Raw genomic sequence first — 16,097 nt, forward strand, 5'->3', positions numbered from 1 at the left:
GTACTGAGGGAGTGCTGCACTGTCAGAGGGTCAGTACTGAGGGAGTGCCGCACTGTCAGAGGGTCAGTACTGAGGGAGTGCTGCACTGTCAGAGGGTCAGTACTGAGGGAGAGCTGCACTGTCAGAGGGTCAGTACTGAGGGAGTGCTGCACTGTCAGAGGGTCAGTACTGAGGGAGTGCCGTACTGTCAGAGGTTCAGTACTGAGGGAGTGCCTCACTGTCAGAGGGTCAGTACTGAGGGAGTGCTGCACTGTCAGAGGGTCAGTACTGAGGGAGTGCTGCACTGTCAGAGGGTCAGTACTGAGGGAGCGCTGCACTGTCAGAGAGTCAGTACTGAGGGAGTGCCTCACTGTCAGAGGGTCAGTACTGAGGGAGTGCCGCACTGTCAGAGGGTCAGTACTGAGGGAGTGCCGCACTGTCAGAGGGTCAGTACTGAGGGAGCGCCGCACTGTCAGAGGGTCAGTACTGAGGGAGTGCCGCACTGTCAGAGGGTCAGTACTGAGGGAGTGCCATACTGTCAGAGGTTCAGTACTGAGGGAGTGCCTCACTGTCAGAGGGTCAGTACTGAGGGAGTGCTGCACTGTCAGAGGGTCAGTACTGAGGGAGTGCTGCACTGTCAGAGGGTCAGTACTGAGGGAGTGCCGCACTGTCAGAGGGTCAGTACTGAGGGAGTGCCGCACTGTCAGAGGGTCAGTACTGAGGGAGTGCCGCACTGTCAGAGGGTCAGTACTGAGGGACTGCTGCACTGTCAGAGGGTCAGTACTGAGGGAGTGCCGCACTGTCAGAGGGTCAGTACTGAGGGACTGCTGCACTGTCAGAGGGTCAGTACTGAGGGACTGCTGCACTGTCAGAGGGTCAGTACTGAGGGAGTGCCGCACTGTCAGAGGGTCAGTACTGAGGGAGTGCCGCACTGTCAGAGAGTCAGTACTGAGGGAGAGCCGCACTGTCAGAGGGTCAGTACTGAGGGAGTGCCTCACTGTCAGAGGGTCAGTACTGAGGGAGTGCTGCACTGTCAGAGGGTCAGTACTGAGGGAGTGCTGCACTGTCAGAGGGTCAGTACTGAGGGAGTGCCGCACTGTCAGAGGGTCAGTACTGAGGGAGTGCCGCACTGTCAGAGGGTCAGTACTGAGGGAGTGCCGCACTGTCAGAGGGTCAGTACTGAGGGACTGCTGCACTGTCAGAGGGTCAGTACTGAGGGAGTGCCGCACTGTCAGAGGGTCAGTACTGAGGGACTGCTGCACTGTCAGAGGGTCAGTACTGAGGGACTGCTGCACTGTCAGAGGGTCAGTACTGAGGGAGTGCCGCACTGTCAGAGGGTCAGTACTGAGGGAGTGCCGCACTGTCAGAGAGTCAGTACTGAGGGAGAGCCGCACTGTCAGAGGGTCAGTACTGAGGGAGTGCTGCACTGTCAGAGGGTCAGTACTGAGGGAGTGCCGCACTGTCAGAGGGTCAGTACTGAGGGAGAGCCGCACTGTCAGAGGGTCAGTACTGAGGGAGTGCTGCACTGTCAGAGGGTCAGTACTGAGGGAGTGCCGCACTGTCAGAGGGTCAGTGCTGAGGGAGTGCCGCACTGTCAGAGGGTCAGTACTGAGGGAGTGCCGCACTGTCAGAGGGTCAGTACTGAGGGAGTGCTGCACTGTCAGAGGGTCAGTACTGAGGGAGTGCTGCACTGTCAGAGGGTCAGTACTGAGGGAGTGCTGCACTGTCAGAGGGTCAGTACTGAGGGAGTGCCGCACTGTCAGAGGGTCAGTACTGAGGGAGTGCTGCACTGTCAGAGGGTCAGTACTGAGGGAGTGCCGCACTGTCAGAGGGTCAGTACTGAGGGAGTGCCGCACTGTCAGAGGGTCAGTACTGAGGGAGTGCCGCACTGTCAGAGGGTCAGTACTGAGGGAGTGCCGCACTGTCAGAGGGTCAGTACTGAGGGAGTGCCGCACTGTCAGAGGGTCAGTACTGAGGTTGTGTTGCACTGTCAGAGGGTCAGTACTGAGGGAGTGCTGCACTGTCAGAGGGTCAGTACTGAGGGAGTGCCGCACTGTCAGAGGGTCAGTACTGAGGGAGTGCTGCACTGTCAGAGGGTCAGTACTGAGGGAATGCCGCACTGTCAGAGGGTCAGTACTGAGGGAGTGCCGCACTGTCAGAGGGTCAGTACTGAGGGAGTGCTGCACTGTCAGAGGGTCAGTACTGAGGGAGTGCTGCACTGTCAGAGGGTCAGTACTGAGGGAGTGCCGCACTGTCAGAGGGTCAGTACTGAGGTTGTGTTGCACTGTCAGAGGGTCAGTACTGAGGGAGTGCCGCACTGTCAGAGGGTCAGTACTGAGGGAGTGCTGCACTGTCAGAGAGTCAGTACTGAGGGAGTGCCGCACTGTCAGAGGGTCAGTATTGAGGGAGTGCCGCACTGTCAGAGGGTCAGTACTGAGGGAGTGCTGCACTGTCAGAGGGTCAGTACTGAGGGAGTGCCGCACTGTCAGAGGGTCAGTACTGAGGGAGTGCCGCACTGTCAGAGGGTCAGTACTGAGGGAGTGCTGCACTGTCGGAGGGTCAGTACTGAGGGAGTGCCGCACTGTCAGAGGGTCAGTACTGAGGGAGTGCCGCAGTGTCAGAGGGTCAGTACTGAGGGAGTGCCGCACTGTCAGAGGGTCAGTACTGAGGGAGTGCCGCACTGTCAGAGGGTCAGTACTGAGGGAGTGCCGCACTGTCAGAGGGTCAGTACTGAGGGAGTGCCGCACTGTCAGAGGGTCAGTACTGAGGGAGTGCTGCACTGTCAGAGGGTCAGTATTGAGGGAGTGCCGCAGTGTCAGAGGGTCAGTACTGAGGGAGCGCCGCACTGTCAGAGGGTCAGTACTGAGGGAGAGCCGCACTGACAGAGGGTCAGTACTGAGGGAGTGCCGCACTGTCAGAGGGTCAGTACTGAGGGAGTGCCGCACTGTCAGAGGGTCAGTACTGAGGGAGAGCCGCACTGTCAGAGGGTCAGTACTGAGGGAGTGCCGCACTGTCAGAGGGTCAGTACTGAGGGAGTGCTGCACTGTCAGAGGGTCAGTATTGAGGGAGAGCTGCACTGTCAGAGAGTCAGTACTGAGGGAGTGCCGCAGTGTCAGAGGGTCAGTACTGAGGGAGCGCTGCACTGTCAGAGGGTCAGTACTGAGGGAGAGCCGCACTGTCAGAGGGTCAGTACTGAGGGAGTGCCGCACTGTCAGAGAGTCAGTACTGAGGGAGTGCCGCAGTGTCAGAGGGTCAGTACTGAGGGAGCGCTGCACTGTCAGAGGGTCAGTACTGAGGGAGTGCTACACTGTCAGAGGGTCAGTACTGAGTGAGTGCCGCACTGTCAGAGGGTCAGTACTGAGGGAGTGCTGCACTGTCAGAGGGTCAGTACTGAGGGAGTGCTGCACTGTCAGAGGGTCAGTACTGAGGGAGTGCCGCACTGTCAGAGGGTCAGTACGGAGGGAGTGCTGCACTGTCAGAGGGTCAGTACTGAGGGAATGCTGCACTGTCAGAGGGTCAGTACTGAGGGAGTGACGCACTGTCAGAGAGTCAGTACTGAGGGAGTGCCGCACTGTCAGAGGGTCAGTACTGAGGGAGTGCCGCACTGTCAGAGGGTCAGTACTGAGGGAGTGCTGCACTGTCAGAGGGTCAGTACTGAGGGAGTGCTGCACTGTCAGAGGGTCAGTACTGAGGGAGTGCCGCACTGTCAGAGGGTCAGTACTGAGGGAGTGCCGCACTGTCAGAGGGTCAGTACGGAGGGAGTGCTGCACTGTCAGAGGGTCAGTACTGAGGGAATGCTGCACTGTCAGAGGGTCAGTACTGAGGGAGTGACGCACTGTCAGAGGGTCAGTACGGAGGGAGTGCTGCAGTGTCAGAGGGTCAGTACTGAGGGAGTGCTGCACTGTCAGAGGGTCAGTACTGAGGGAGTGCTGCACTGTCAGAGGGTCAGTACTGAGGGAGTGCCGCACTGTCAGAGGGTCAGTACTGAGGGAGTGCCGCACTGTCAGAGGGTCAGTACTGAGGGAGCGCTGCACTGTCAGAGGGTCAGTACTGAGGGAGTGCTGCACTGTCAGAGGGTCAGTACTGAGGGAGTGCCGCACTGTCAGAGGGTCAGTACTGAGGGAGTGCCGCACTGTCAGAGGGTCAGTACTGAGGGAGTGCTGCACTGTCAGAGGGTCAGTACTGAGGGAGTGCTGCACTGTCAGAGGGTCAGTACTGAGGGAGTGCCGCACTGTCAGAGGGTCAGTACTGAGGGGGCGCTGCACTGTCAGAGGGTCAGTACTGAGGGAGTGCTGCACTGTCAGAGGGTCAGTACTGAGGGAGCGCTGCACTGTCAGAGGGTCAGTACTGAGGGATTGCTGCACTGTCAGAGGGTCAGTACTGAGGGAGTGCTGCACTGTCAGAGGGTCAGTACTGAGGGAGTGCTGCAGTGTCAGAGGGTCAGTACTGAGGGAGTGCTGCACTGTCAGAGGGTCAGTACTGAGGGAGTGCCGCACTGTCAGAGGGTCAGTACTGAGGGAGTGCCGCACTGTCAGAGGGTCAGTACTGAGGGAGTGCTGCACTGTCAGAGGGTCAGTACTGAGGGAGTGCTGCACTGTCAGAGGGTCAGTACTGAGGGAGCGCTGCACTGTCAGAGGGTCAGTACTGAGGGAGTGCTGCACTGTCAGAGGGTCAGTACTGAGGGAGAGCTGCACTGTCAGAGGGTCAGTACTGAGGGAGTGCTGCACTGTCAGAGGGTCAGTACTGAGGGAGTGCCGCACTGTCAGAGGGTCAGTACTGAGGGAGTGCTGCACTGTCAGAGGGTCAGTACTGAGGGAGTGCCGCACTGTCAGAGGGTCAGTACTGAGGGAGTGCTGCACTGTCAGAGGGTCAGTACTGAGGGAGTGCTGCACTGTCAGAGGGTCAGTACTGAGGGAGAGCTGCACTGTCAGACAGTCAGTACTGAGGGAGTGCTGCACTGTCAGAGGGTCAGTACTGAGGGAGTGCTGCACTGTCAGAGGCTCAGTACTGAGGGAGTGCTGCACTGTCAGAGGGTCAGTACTGAGGGAGTGCTGCACTGTCAGAGGGTCAGTACAGAGGGAGAGCTGCGCTGTCAGAGGGTCAGTACTGAGGGAGTGCTGCACTGTCAGAGGGTCAGTACTGAGGGAGTGCTGCACTGTCAGAGGGTCAGTACTGAGGGAGTGCCGCACTGTCAGAGGGTCAGTACTGAGGGAGTGCTGCACTGTTAGAGGGTCAGTATTGAGTGAGTGCCGCACTGTCAGAGGGTCAGTATTGAGGGAGTGCTGCACTGTTAGAGGGTCAGTACTGAGGGAGAGCCGCACTGTCAGAGGGTCAGTACTGAGGGAGTGCTGCACTGTCAGAGGGTCAGTACTGAGGGAGAGCCGCACTGTCAGAGGGTCAGTACTGAGTGAGAGCCGCACTGTCAGAGGGTCAGTACTGAGGGAGTGCTGCACTGTCAGAGGGTCAGTACTGAGGGAGTGCTGCACTGTCAGAGGGTCAGTACTGAGGGAGAGCTGCACTGTCAGACAGTCAGTACTGAGGGAGTGCTGCACTGTCAGAGGCTCAGTACTGAGGGAGTGCTGCACTGTCAGAGGGTCAGTACTGAGGGAGTGCTGCACTGTCAGAGGGTCAGTACTGAGGGAGTGCTGCACTGTCAGAGGGTCAGTACTGAGGGAGTGCTGCACTGTCAGAGGGTCAGTACTGAGGGAGTGCTGCACTGTCAGAGGGTCAGTACTGAGGGAGTGCTGCACTGTCAGAGGGTCAGTACTGAGGGAGTGCTGCACTGTCAGAGGGTCAGGACTGAGTGAGTGCTGCACTGTCAGAGGGTCAGTACTGAGGGAGTGCCGCACTGTCAGAGGGTCAGTACTGAGGGAGAGCCGCACTGTCAGAGGGTCAGTACTGAGGGAGAGCCGCACTGTCAGAGGGTCAGTACTGAGTGAGAGCCGCACTGTCAGAGGGTCAGTACTGAGGGAGTGCTGCACTGTCAGAGGGTCAGTACTGAGGGAGCGCTGCACTGTCAGAGGGTCAGTACTGAGGGAGTGCCGCAGTGTCAGAGGGTCAGTACTGAGGGAGCGCTGCACTGTCAGAGGGTCAGTACTGAGGGAGTGCTGCACTGTCAGAGGGTCAGGACTGAGTGAGTGCTGCACTGTCAGAGGGTCAGTACTGAGGGAGTGCCGCAGTGTCAGAGGGTCAGTACTGAGGGAGCGCTGCACTGTCAGAGGGTCAGTACTGAGGGAGTGCTGCACTGTCAGAGGGTCAGTACTGAGGGAGTGCGGCACTATCAGAGGGTCAGTACTGAGGGAGTGCCGCACTGTCAGAGGGTCAGGACTGAGGGAGTGCTGCACTGTCAGAGGGGCAGTACTGAGGGAGTGCTGCACTGTCAGAGGGTCAGTACTGAGGGAGTGCTGCACTGTCAGAGGGTCAGTACTGAGGGAGTGCTGCAGTGTCAGAGGGTCAGTACTGAGGGAGTGCTACAGTGTCAGAGGGTCAGTACTGAGGGAGTGCTGCACTGTCAGAGGGTCAGTACTGAGGGAGTGCTGCACTGTCAGAGGGTCAGTACTGAGGGAGTGCTGCACTGTCAGAGGGTCAGTACTGAGGGAGTGCCGCACTGTCAGAGGGTCAGTACTGAGGGAGTGCTGCACTGTCAGAGGGTCAGTATTGAGGGAGTGCCGCACTGTCAGAGGGTCAGTACTGAGGGAGTGCTGCACTGTCAGAGGGTCAGTACTGAGGGAGTGCCGCACTGTCAGAGGGTCAGTACTGAGGGAGTGCCGCCCTGTCAGAGGGTCAGTACTGAGGGAGTGCCGCCCTGTCAGAGGGTCGGGACTCACACAGGCCGCGCCGCTCTCTCCGGCCTCAGTTACACAGGGCGCCCAACTAACCCGGAAATGGAACTAGACGCAACCGGAAACAAAGCGAAGAGCACCCGGAAACGGAAACTGATTCCACGGACAAAGGAGCGACGACGTCCGGAACCGGAAACCGACAACCGTCCCCGAGACCGGAAATGTAATCCCCCACCGGAAATTGAGCAAGCGTCACTGACCCCTCCCCCCCGGGTAATGGATCAATGGTCACTGACCCCCCCCCCGGGTAATGGAGCAATGGTCACTGACCCCCCCCCCCGGGTAATGGATCAATGGTCACTGACCCCCCCCCGGGTAATGGAGCAATGGTCACTGACCCCCCCCCCCCGGGTAATGGAGCAATGGTCACTGACCCCCCCCCCCCCCCGGGTAATGGAGCAATGGTCACTGACCCCCCCCCCCCCCCGGGTAATGGAGCAATGGTCACTGACCCCCCCCCCCCCGGGTAATGGAGCAATGGTCACTGACCCCCCCCCCCCCCCGGGTAATGGAGCAATGGTCACTGACCCCCCCCCCCCCCCCGGGTAATGGAGCAATGGTCACTGACCCCCCCCCCCCCGGGTAATGGAGCAATGGTCACTGACCCTCCCCCCGGGTAATGGAGCAATGGTCACTGACCCCCCCCCCCCCGGGTAATGGAGCAATGGTCACTAACCCCCCCCCCCACCCCGAGTAATGGAGCAATGGTCACTAACCCCCCCCCCCACCCCGAGTAATGGAGCAGTGGTCACTGACGCCCCCCCCCGGGTAATGGATCAATGGTCACTGACGCCCCCCCCCCCCGGGTAATGGAGCAATGGTCACTGACCCCCCCCCCGGGTAATGGAGCAATGGTCACTGACCCCCCCCTCCCCCCGGGTAATGGAGCAATGGTCACTGACCCCCCCCTCCCCCCGGGTAATGGAGCAATGGTCACTGACCCCCCCCCCCCCGCGTAATGGAGCAATGGTCACTCCCCCCCCCCCCCACCCCCGGGTAATGGAGCAATGGTCACTGACCCCCCCCCGGTAATGGATCAATGGTCACTGACCCCCACCCCCCAGGGTGATGGAGCAATGGGCACTGACCCCCCCCGGGTAATGGAGCAATGGTCACTTTCTCCCCCCCCCCCCCCGGGTGATGGAGCAATGTTCACTGACCCCCCCCCGGGTAATGGAGCAATGGTCACTGACCCCCCCCCCCGGGTAATGGAGCAACGGTCACTGACCCCCCCCCCGGGTAATGGAGCAATGGTCACTGACCCCCCCCCGGGTAATGGAGCAATGGTCACTGACCCCCCCCCCGGGGTAATGGAGCAATGGTCACTGACCACCCCCCCCGGGTAATGGAGCAAAGGTCACTGACCCCCCCCCCCCTGGGTAATGGAGCAATGGTCACTTAACCCCCCCCCCCCCGGGTAATGGAGCAATGGTCACTGACCCCCCCCCCCCCGGGTAATGGAGCAATGGTCACTGACCCCCCCCCGGGTAATGGAGCAATGGTCACTGACCCCTCCCCCCCCCCCCCGGGTAATGGAGCAATGGTCACTGACCCCCCCCCGGGTAATGGAGCAATGGTCACTGACCCCTCCCCCCCCCCCCCGGTATTGGGGCAATGGTCACTGACCCCCCCCCCCCCCCGGGTAATGGAGCAATGGTCACTGACCCCTCCCCCCCCCCCCGGGTAATGGAGCAATGGTCACTGACCCCCCCCCCCCGGGTAATGGAGCAATGGTCACTGACCCCCCCCCCCGGGTAATGGAGCAATGGTCACTGACCCCCCCCCCCCCCGGGTAATGGAGCAATGGTCACTGAACCCCCCCCCCCGCGTAATGGAGCAATGGTCACTGACCCCCCTCCCCCCCCGCGTAATGGAGCAATGGTCACTGACCCTCCCCCCCGGATATTGGGGCAATGGTCACTGACCCCCCCCCTCCGGGTAATGGAGCAATGGTCACTGACCCCCCCCCCCCCCGGGTAATGGAGCAATGGTCACTGACCCCCCCCCGCGTAATGGAGCAATGGTCACTGACCCCCCCCACCCCGGGGTAGTGGAGCAATGGTCACTGCCCCCCCCCGGGTAATGGAGCAATGGTCACTGACCCCCCCCCGCGTAATGGAGCAATGGTCACTGACCCCCCCCCCGGGTAATGGAGCAATGGTCACTGCCCCCCCCCCGGGTAATGGAGCAATGGTCACTGACCTCCCCCCCCCGCGTAATGGAGCAATGGTCACTGACCCCCCCCCCCCCCGCGTAATGGAGCGATGGTCACTGACTCCCCCCCCCCCCCGGGTAATGGAGCAATGGTCACTGACCCCCCCCCACCCCCGGGTATTGGGGCAATGGTCACTGACCCCCCCCCCCCGGGTAATGAAGCAATGGTCACTGACTCCCCCCCCCCCCCCCCGGGTAATGGAGCAATGGTCACTGACCCGCCCCCCCCGGGTAATGGAGCAATGGTCACTGACTCCCCCCCCCGGGTAATGGAGCAATGGTCACTGACCCCTCCCCCCCCGGGTAATGGAGCAATGGTCACTGAACCCCCCCCCCCCCGGGTAATGGAGCAATGGTCACTGCGCCCCCCCCCCGGGTAATGGAGCAATGGTCACTGACCCCTCCCCCCCCGGGTAATGGAGCAATGGTCACAGACCCGCCCCCCCGGGTAATGGAGCAATGGTCACTGACTCCCCCCCCCGGGTAATGGAGCAATGGTCACTGACCCCCCCCCCGGGTATTGGGGCAATGGTCACTGACCCCTCCTGGGCAATGGAGCAATGGTCACTGACCCCCCCCCCCCCCCCGGGTAATGTGCCAATGGTCACTGACCCCCCCCCCCCACGGGTTATTGTGCCAATGGACACTGATCGCCCCCCCATCCGGATAATGGAGCAATGGTCACTGACCCCCCCCCCCCGGGTAATGGAGCAATGGTCACTGACCCCCTCCCGCCGGGTAATGGAGCGATGGTCACTGACCCCCCCCCCCGGGTAATGGAGCAATGGTCACTGACCCCCCCCCCCCGGGTAATGGAGCAATGGTCACTGACCCCCCCCCCCCGGGTAATGGAGCAATGGTCACTGACCCCCTCCCGCCGGGTAATGGAGCGATGGTCACTGACCCCCCCCCCCGGGTAATGGAGCAATGGTCACTGACCCCCTCCCGCCGGGTAATGGAGCGATGGTCACTGACCCCCCCCCCCCCGGGTAATGGAGCGATGGTCACTGACCCCCTCCCGCCGGGTAATGGAGCAATGGTCACTGACACCGCCCCCTCCCCGGGTAATGGGGCAATGGTCACTGACCCCCCGCACGGGTTATTGTTCAATGGTCACTGACCCCCCCCCCCGGTTAATGGAGCAATGGTCACTGCCCCCCCCGGGTAATGGAGCAGTGGTCACTGACCCCCCCCCCCCCGGGTAATGGAGCAATGGTCACTGACCCCCTCCCCCACCCCCCGCGTAATGAGCAATGGTCACTGCCCCCCCCCCCGGTTAATGGAGCAATGGTCACTGACCCCCCCCCCCGGGTAATGGAGCAATGGTCACTGACCCCCCCCCCCCCCGGGTAATGGAGCAATGGTCACTGACCCCCCCCCCGGGGTAATGGAGCAATGGTCACTGACCCCCTCCCCCACCCCCCCGGGTAATGAGCAATGGTCACTGACCCCCCCCCGGGTAATGGAGCAATGGTCACTGATCCCCCCACACCCGGGTAATGGAGCAATGGTCACTGACCCCCCCCCCGGGTAATGGAGCAATGGTCACTGACCCCCCCCCCCCCGGGTAATGGAGCAATGGTCACTGACCCCCCCCCCCCCCCGGGTAATGGAGCAATGGTCACTGACCCCCCCCCCCCGGGTAATGGAGCAATGGTCACTGACCCCCCCCCCGGGTAATGGAGCAATGGTCACTGACCCCCCCCCCCCCGGGTAATGGAGCAATGGTCACTGACCCCCCCCCCCCCCGGGTAATGGAGCAATGGTCACTGACCCCCCCCCCCCCCGGGTAATGGAGCAATGGTCACTGACCCCCTCCCCCGGGTAATGGAGCAATGGTCACTGACCCCCCCCCCCGGGTAATGGAGCAATGGTCACTGACCCCCTCCCCCACCCCCCCGGGTAATCGAGCAATGGTCACTGACCCCCCCCCCCCGGGTATTGGAGCAATGGTCACTGACCCCCCCCCGGGTAATGGAGCAATGGTCACTGACCCCAGCCCGGGTAATGGGGCAATGGTCACTGACCCCCCCCGGGTAATGGAGCAATGGTCACTGACCCCCCCCGGGTAATGGAGCAATGGTCACTGACCCCAGCCCGGGTAATGGAGCAATGGTCACTGACCCCCCCCCCCCGGGTAATGGGGCAATGGTCACTGACCCCCCCCCCGGGTAATGGAGCAATGGTCACTGACCCCCCCCCCCCCCCCGGGTAATGGAGCAATGGTCACTGACCACCCCCCCCGGGTATTGGGGCAATGGTCACTGACCCCCCCCCCCCCCCCGGGTAATGGAGCAATGTCACTGACCCCCCCCCCCCGGGTAATGGAGCAATGGTCACTGACCCCTCCCCCCCGCGTAATGGAGCAATGGTCACTGACCCCTCCCCCCCCCCCCCCCCGCTGGGTAATGGAGCAATGGTCACTGACCCCCCCCCGGGTATTGGAGCAATGGTCACTGACCCCCCCCCCGGGTAATGGAGCAATGGTCACTGACCCCCCCCCGGGTAATGGAGCAATGGTCACTGACCCCCCCCCCGGGTAATGGAGCAATGGTCACTGACCCCCCCCCCGGGTAATGGAGCAATGGTCACTGACCCCCCCCCCCTGGGTAATGGAGCAATGGTCACTGCCCCCCCCCCGGGTAATGGAGCAATGGTCACTGACCCCCCCCCCCCCCCGCGTAATGGAGCAATGGTCACTGACCCCCCCCCGGGTAATGGAGCAATGGTCACTGACCCCCCCCCCGCGTAATGGAGCAATGGTCACTGACCCTCCCCCCCGGATATTGGGGCAATGGTCACTGACTCCCCCCCCCGGGTAATGGAGCAATGGTCACTGACCCCCCCCCGGGTAATGGAGCAATGGTCACTGACACCCCCCCCCCCCCCGGGTAATGGAGCAATGGTCACTGACCCGCCCCCCCCGGGTAATGGAGCAATGGTCACTGACCCCCCCCCCCCCCCCCCCCGGGTAATGGAGCAATGGTCACTGACCCCCCCCCCGAGTAATGGAGCAATGGTCACTGACCACCCCCCCCCCCGGGTAATGGAGCAATGGTCACTGACCCCCCCCCACCCCCGGGTAATGGAGCAATGGTCACTGACCACCCCCCCCGGGTAATGGAGCAATGGTCACTGACCCCCCCGGGCAATGGAGCAATGGTCACTGACCCCCCCCCCCCCCGAGTAATGGAGCAACGGTCCCTGACCCCCCCCCCGGGAATTAGAGCAATGGTCACTGACCCCCCCCACCCCGGGGTAATGGATCAATGGTCACTAACCCCCCCACCCCGGGTAATGGAGCAATGGTCACTGACCCCCCCGGGTAATGGAGCAATGGTCACTGACCCCCCCCCCGGGTAATGGGGCAATGGTCACTGACCCCCCCCCCGGGTAATGGATCAATGGTCACTGACCCCCCCCCCCGGGTAATGTGCCAATGGTCACTGACCCCCCCCCCCGGGTAATGTGCCAATGGTCACTGACCGCCCCCCCCCCGGAAAATGGAGCAATGGTCACTGACCCCCTCCCGCCGGGTAATGGGGCAATGGTCACTGACCCCCCCCCGGTTAATGGAGCAATGGTCACTGCCCCCCCCGGGTAATGGAGCAGTGGTCACTGACCCCCCCCCCGGGTAATGGAGCAATGGTCACTGACCCCCCCCCCCGGGTAATGGAGCAATGGTCACTGACCCCCTCCCCCACCCCCCGCGTAATGGAGCAATGGTCACTGCCCCCCCCCGGTTAATGGAGCAATGGTCACTGACCCCCCCCCCCCCGGGTAATGGAGCAATGGTCACTGACCCCCCCCCGGGTAATGGAGCAACGGTCACTGACCCCCCCCCCGGGTAATGGAGCAATGGTCACTGCGCCCCCCCCCCCGGGTAATGGAGCAATGGTCACTGACCCCCCCCCCCCCCGGGTAATGGAGCAATGGTCACTGACCCCCCCCGGGTAATGGAGCAATGGTCACTGTCCCCCCCCCCCCCCCCCGGTAATGGAGCAATGGTCACTGCGCCCCCCCCGGGTAATGGAGCAATGGTCACTGACCCCCCCCCCGGGTAATGGAGCAATGGTCACTGACCCCCCCCCCCCGGGTAATGGAGCAATGGTCACTGACCCCCCCCCCCCGGGTAATGGAGCAATGGTCACTGACCCCCCCCCCCGGGGTAATGGAGCAATGGTCACTGACCCCCCCCCCAGGTAATGGAGCAATGGTCACTGACCCCCCCCCCAGGTAATGGAGCAATGGTCACTGACCCCCCCCCCGGGTAATGGAGCAATGGTCACTGACCCCCCCCGCGTAATGGAGCAAGGGTCACTGACCCCCCCCCCCCCAGCGTAGTGGAGCAATGGTCACTGACCCCCCCCCCCGGGTAATGGAGCAATGGTCACTGACCCCCCCCCCGGGTAATGGAGCAATGGTCACTGACCCCCCCGCCGGGTAATGGAGCAATGGTCACTGCCCCCCCCCACCCCGGGTAATGGAGCAATGGTCACTGACCCCCCCCCCCGCGTAATGGAGCAATGGTCACTGACCCCCCCCCGGGTAATGGAGCAATGGTCACTGACCCCCCCCCCGGGTAATGGAGCAATGGTCACTGACACCCCCCCTCCGGGTAATGGAGCAATGGTCACTGACACCCCCCCCCCCCCGGGTAATGGAGCAATGGTCACTGACCCCCCCCCCGGGTAATGAGCAATGGTCACTGACCCCCCCCCCGGGTAATGGAGCAATGGTCACTGACCCCCCCCCGGGTAATGGAGCAACGGTCCCTGACCCCCCCCCCCGGGAATTAGAGCAATGGTCACTGACCAGCCCCCCCCCCCGGTTAATGGGTCACTGACCCCCCCACCCGGGTAATGGAGCAATGGTCACTGACCCCCCCACCCCGGTAATGGAGCAATGGTCACTGACCCCCCCGGTAATGGAGCAATGGTCACTGACCCCCCCGGTAATGGAGCAATGGTCACTGACCCCCCCCCCCCCGGGTAATGGAGCAATGGTCACTGACCCCCCCCCCGGGGAATGGGGCAATGGTCACTGACCCCCCCCCGGGTAATGGATCATTGGTCACTGACCCCTCCCCCGGGTAATGTGCCAATGGTCACTGATCGCCCCCCACGGGTTATTGTGCCAATGGTCACTGACCGCCCCCCCCCCCGGATAATGGAGCAATGGTCACTGACCCCCCCCCCCCCCACGGGTTATTGTGCCAATGGTCACTGATCGCCCCCCCACCCGGATAATGGAGCAATGGTCACTGACCCCCCCCCCCCGGGTAATGGAGCGATGGTCACTGACCCCCCCCGGGTAATGGAGTAATGGTCACTGACCCCCCCCCCGCCCCGGGTAATGGAGCAGTGGTCACTGACCCCCCCCCCGGGTAAATGGAGCAATGGTCACTGACCCCCCCCCCGGGTAATGGAGCAATGGTCACTGACCCCCCCCCCGGGTAATGGAGCAATGGTCACTGACCCCCCCCCCCGGGTAATGGAGCAATGGTCACTGACCCCCCCCCGGGTAATGGAGCAATGGTCACTGACCCCCCCCCCCCCGCGTAATGGAGCAATGGTCACTGCCCCCCCCCCCCCCGGGTAATGGAGTAATGGTCACTGACCCCCCCCCCCTGGGTAATGGAGCAATGGTCACTGAAACCCCCCCCCGGGTAATGGAGCAATGGGACTGACACCCCCCCCCCCCCCGGGGTAATGGAGCAATGGTCACTGACCCCCCCCCCCCCCCCCCCGGGTAATGGAGCAATTGTCACTGACCCCCCCCGGGTAATGGAGCAATGGTCACTGACCCCCCCCCCGGGTAATGGGGCTATGGTCACTGACCCCCCCCCCGGGTAATGGGGCTATGGTCACTGACCCCCCACCGCCCCGGTAATGGGGAAATGGTCACTGACCCCCCCCCCCGGGTATTGGAGCAATGGTCACTGACCCCCCCCCCGGGTATTGGAGCAATGGTCACTGACCCCCCCCCCCCGGGTAATGGGGCAATGGTCACTGACCCCCCCCCCGGGGTAATGGAGCAATGGTCACTGCCCCCCCCCAGGGTAATGGAGCAATGGTCACTGACCCCCCCCCCGGGTAATGGGGCAATGGTCACTGCCCCCCCCCGGATAATGGAGTAATGATCACTGACCCCCGCCCCCCCAGGTAATGAAGCAATGGTCACTGCCCCCCCCCCCCCCCCGGATAATGGAGTAATGGTCACTGACCCCCCCCCCCCCCCCCGGGTAATGGAGCAATGGTCACTGACCCCCCCCCCCCCCGAGTAATGGAGCAATGGTCACTGACCACCCCCCCCCCCGGGTAATGGAGCAATGGTCACTGACCCCCCCCCCACCCCCCGGGTAATGGAGCAATGGTCACTGACCACCCCCCCCCGGGTAATGGAGCAATGGTCACTGACCCCCCCCCCCCCCGGGTAATGGAGCAATGGTCACTGACCCCCCCCCCCCCCGAGTAATGGAGCAACGGTCCCTGACCCCCCCCCCCCGGGAATTAGAGCAATGGTCACTGACCCCCCCACCCCGGGGTAATGGATCAATGGTCACTAACCCCCCCACCCCGGGTAATGGAGGAATGGTCACTGACCCCCCCGGGTAATGGAGCAATGGTAACTGACCTCCCCCCCCCGGGTAATGGGGCAATGGTCACTGACCCCCCCCCCCCGGGTAATGGATCAATGGTCACTGACCCCCCCCCCCCCCGGGTAATGTGCCAATGGTCACTGACCCCCCCCCCCGGGTAATGTGCCAATGGTCACTGACCGCCCCCCCCCGGATAATGGAGCAATGGTCACTGACCCCTCCCGCCGGGTAATGGGGCAATGGTCACTGACCCCCCCCACGGGTTATTGTTCAATGGTCACTGACCCCCCCCCCCGGTTAATGGAGCAATGGTCACTGCCCCCCACGGGTAATGGAGCAGTGGTCACTGACCCCCCCCCCGGGTAATGGAGCAATGGTCACTGACCCCCCCCCCCGGGTAATGGAGCAATGGTCACTGACCCCCCCCCCCGGGTAATGGAGCAATGGTCACTGACCCCCCC

The 16,097-nt window shown here is 62.6% G+C and overlaps 1 protein-coding gene across 2 annotated transcripts in view; it reads right to left on the bottom strand.

The window, feature by feature from the left end:
• rrp36 (ribosomal RNA processing 36) overlaps positions 1 to 6,875 on the bottom strand; it is a 44,371-nt gene extending 37,496 nt beyond the window's left edge. The window contains exon 1 of one of the 2 annotated variants that reach the window (XM_072500377.1): positions 6,858 to 6,875. The gene's annotated coding sequence lies outside the window, so the exon portion shown is untranslated. Of the gene's footprint in view, positions 1 to 6,806 lie in introns of both variants that reach the window. The other variant, XM_072500376.1, reaches the window with a different exon arrangement.
• Positions 6,876 to 16,097: the final 9,222 nt, after the last annotated feature.

Source organism: Scyliorhinus torazame, chromosome 4 (assembly GCF_047496885.1).
Source record: "Scyliorhinus torazame isolate Kashiwa2021f chromosome 4, sScyTor2.1, whole genome shotgun sequence".
In the NCBI taxonomy this organism is placed as follows: domain Eukaryota; kingdom Metazoa; phylum Chordata; class Chondrichthyes; order Carcharhiniformes; family Scyliorhinidae; genus Scyliorhinus; species Scyliorhinus torazame.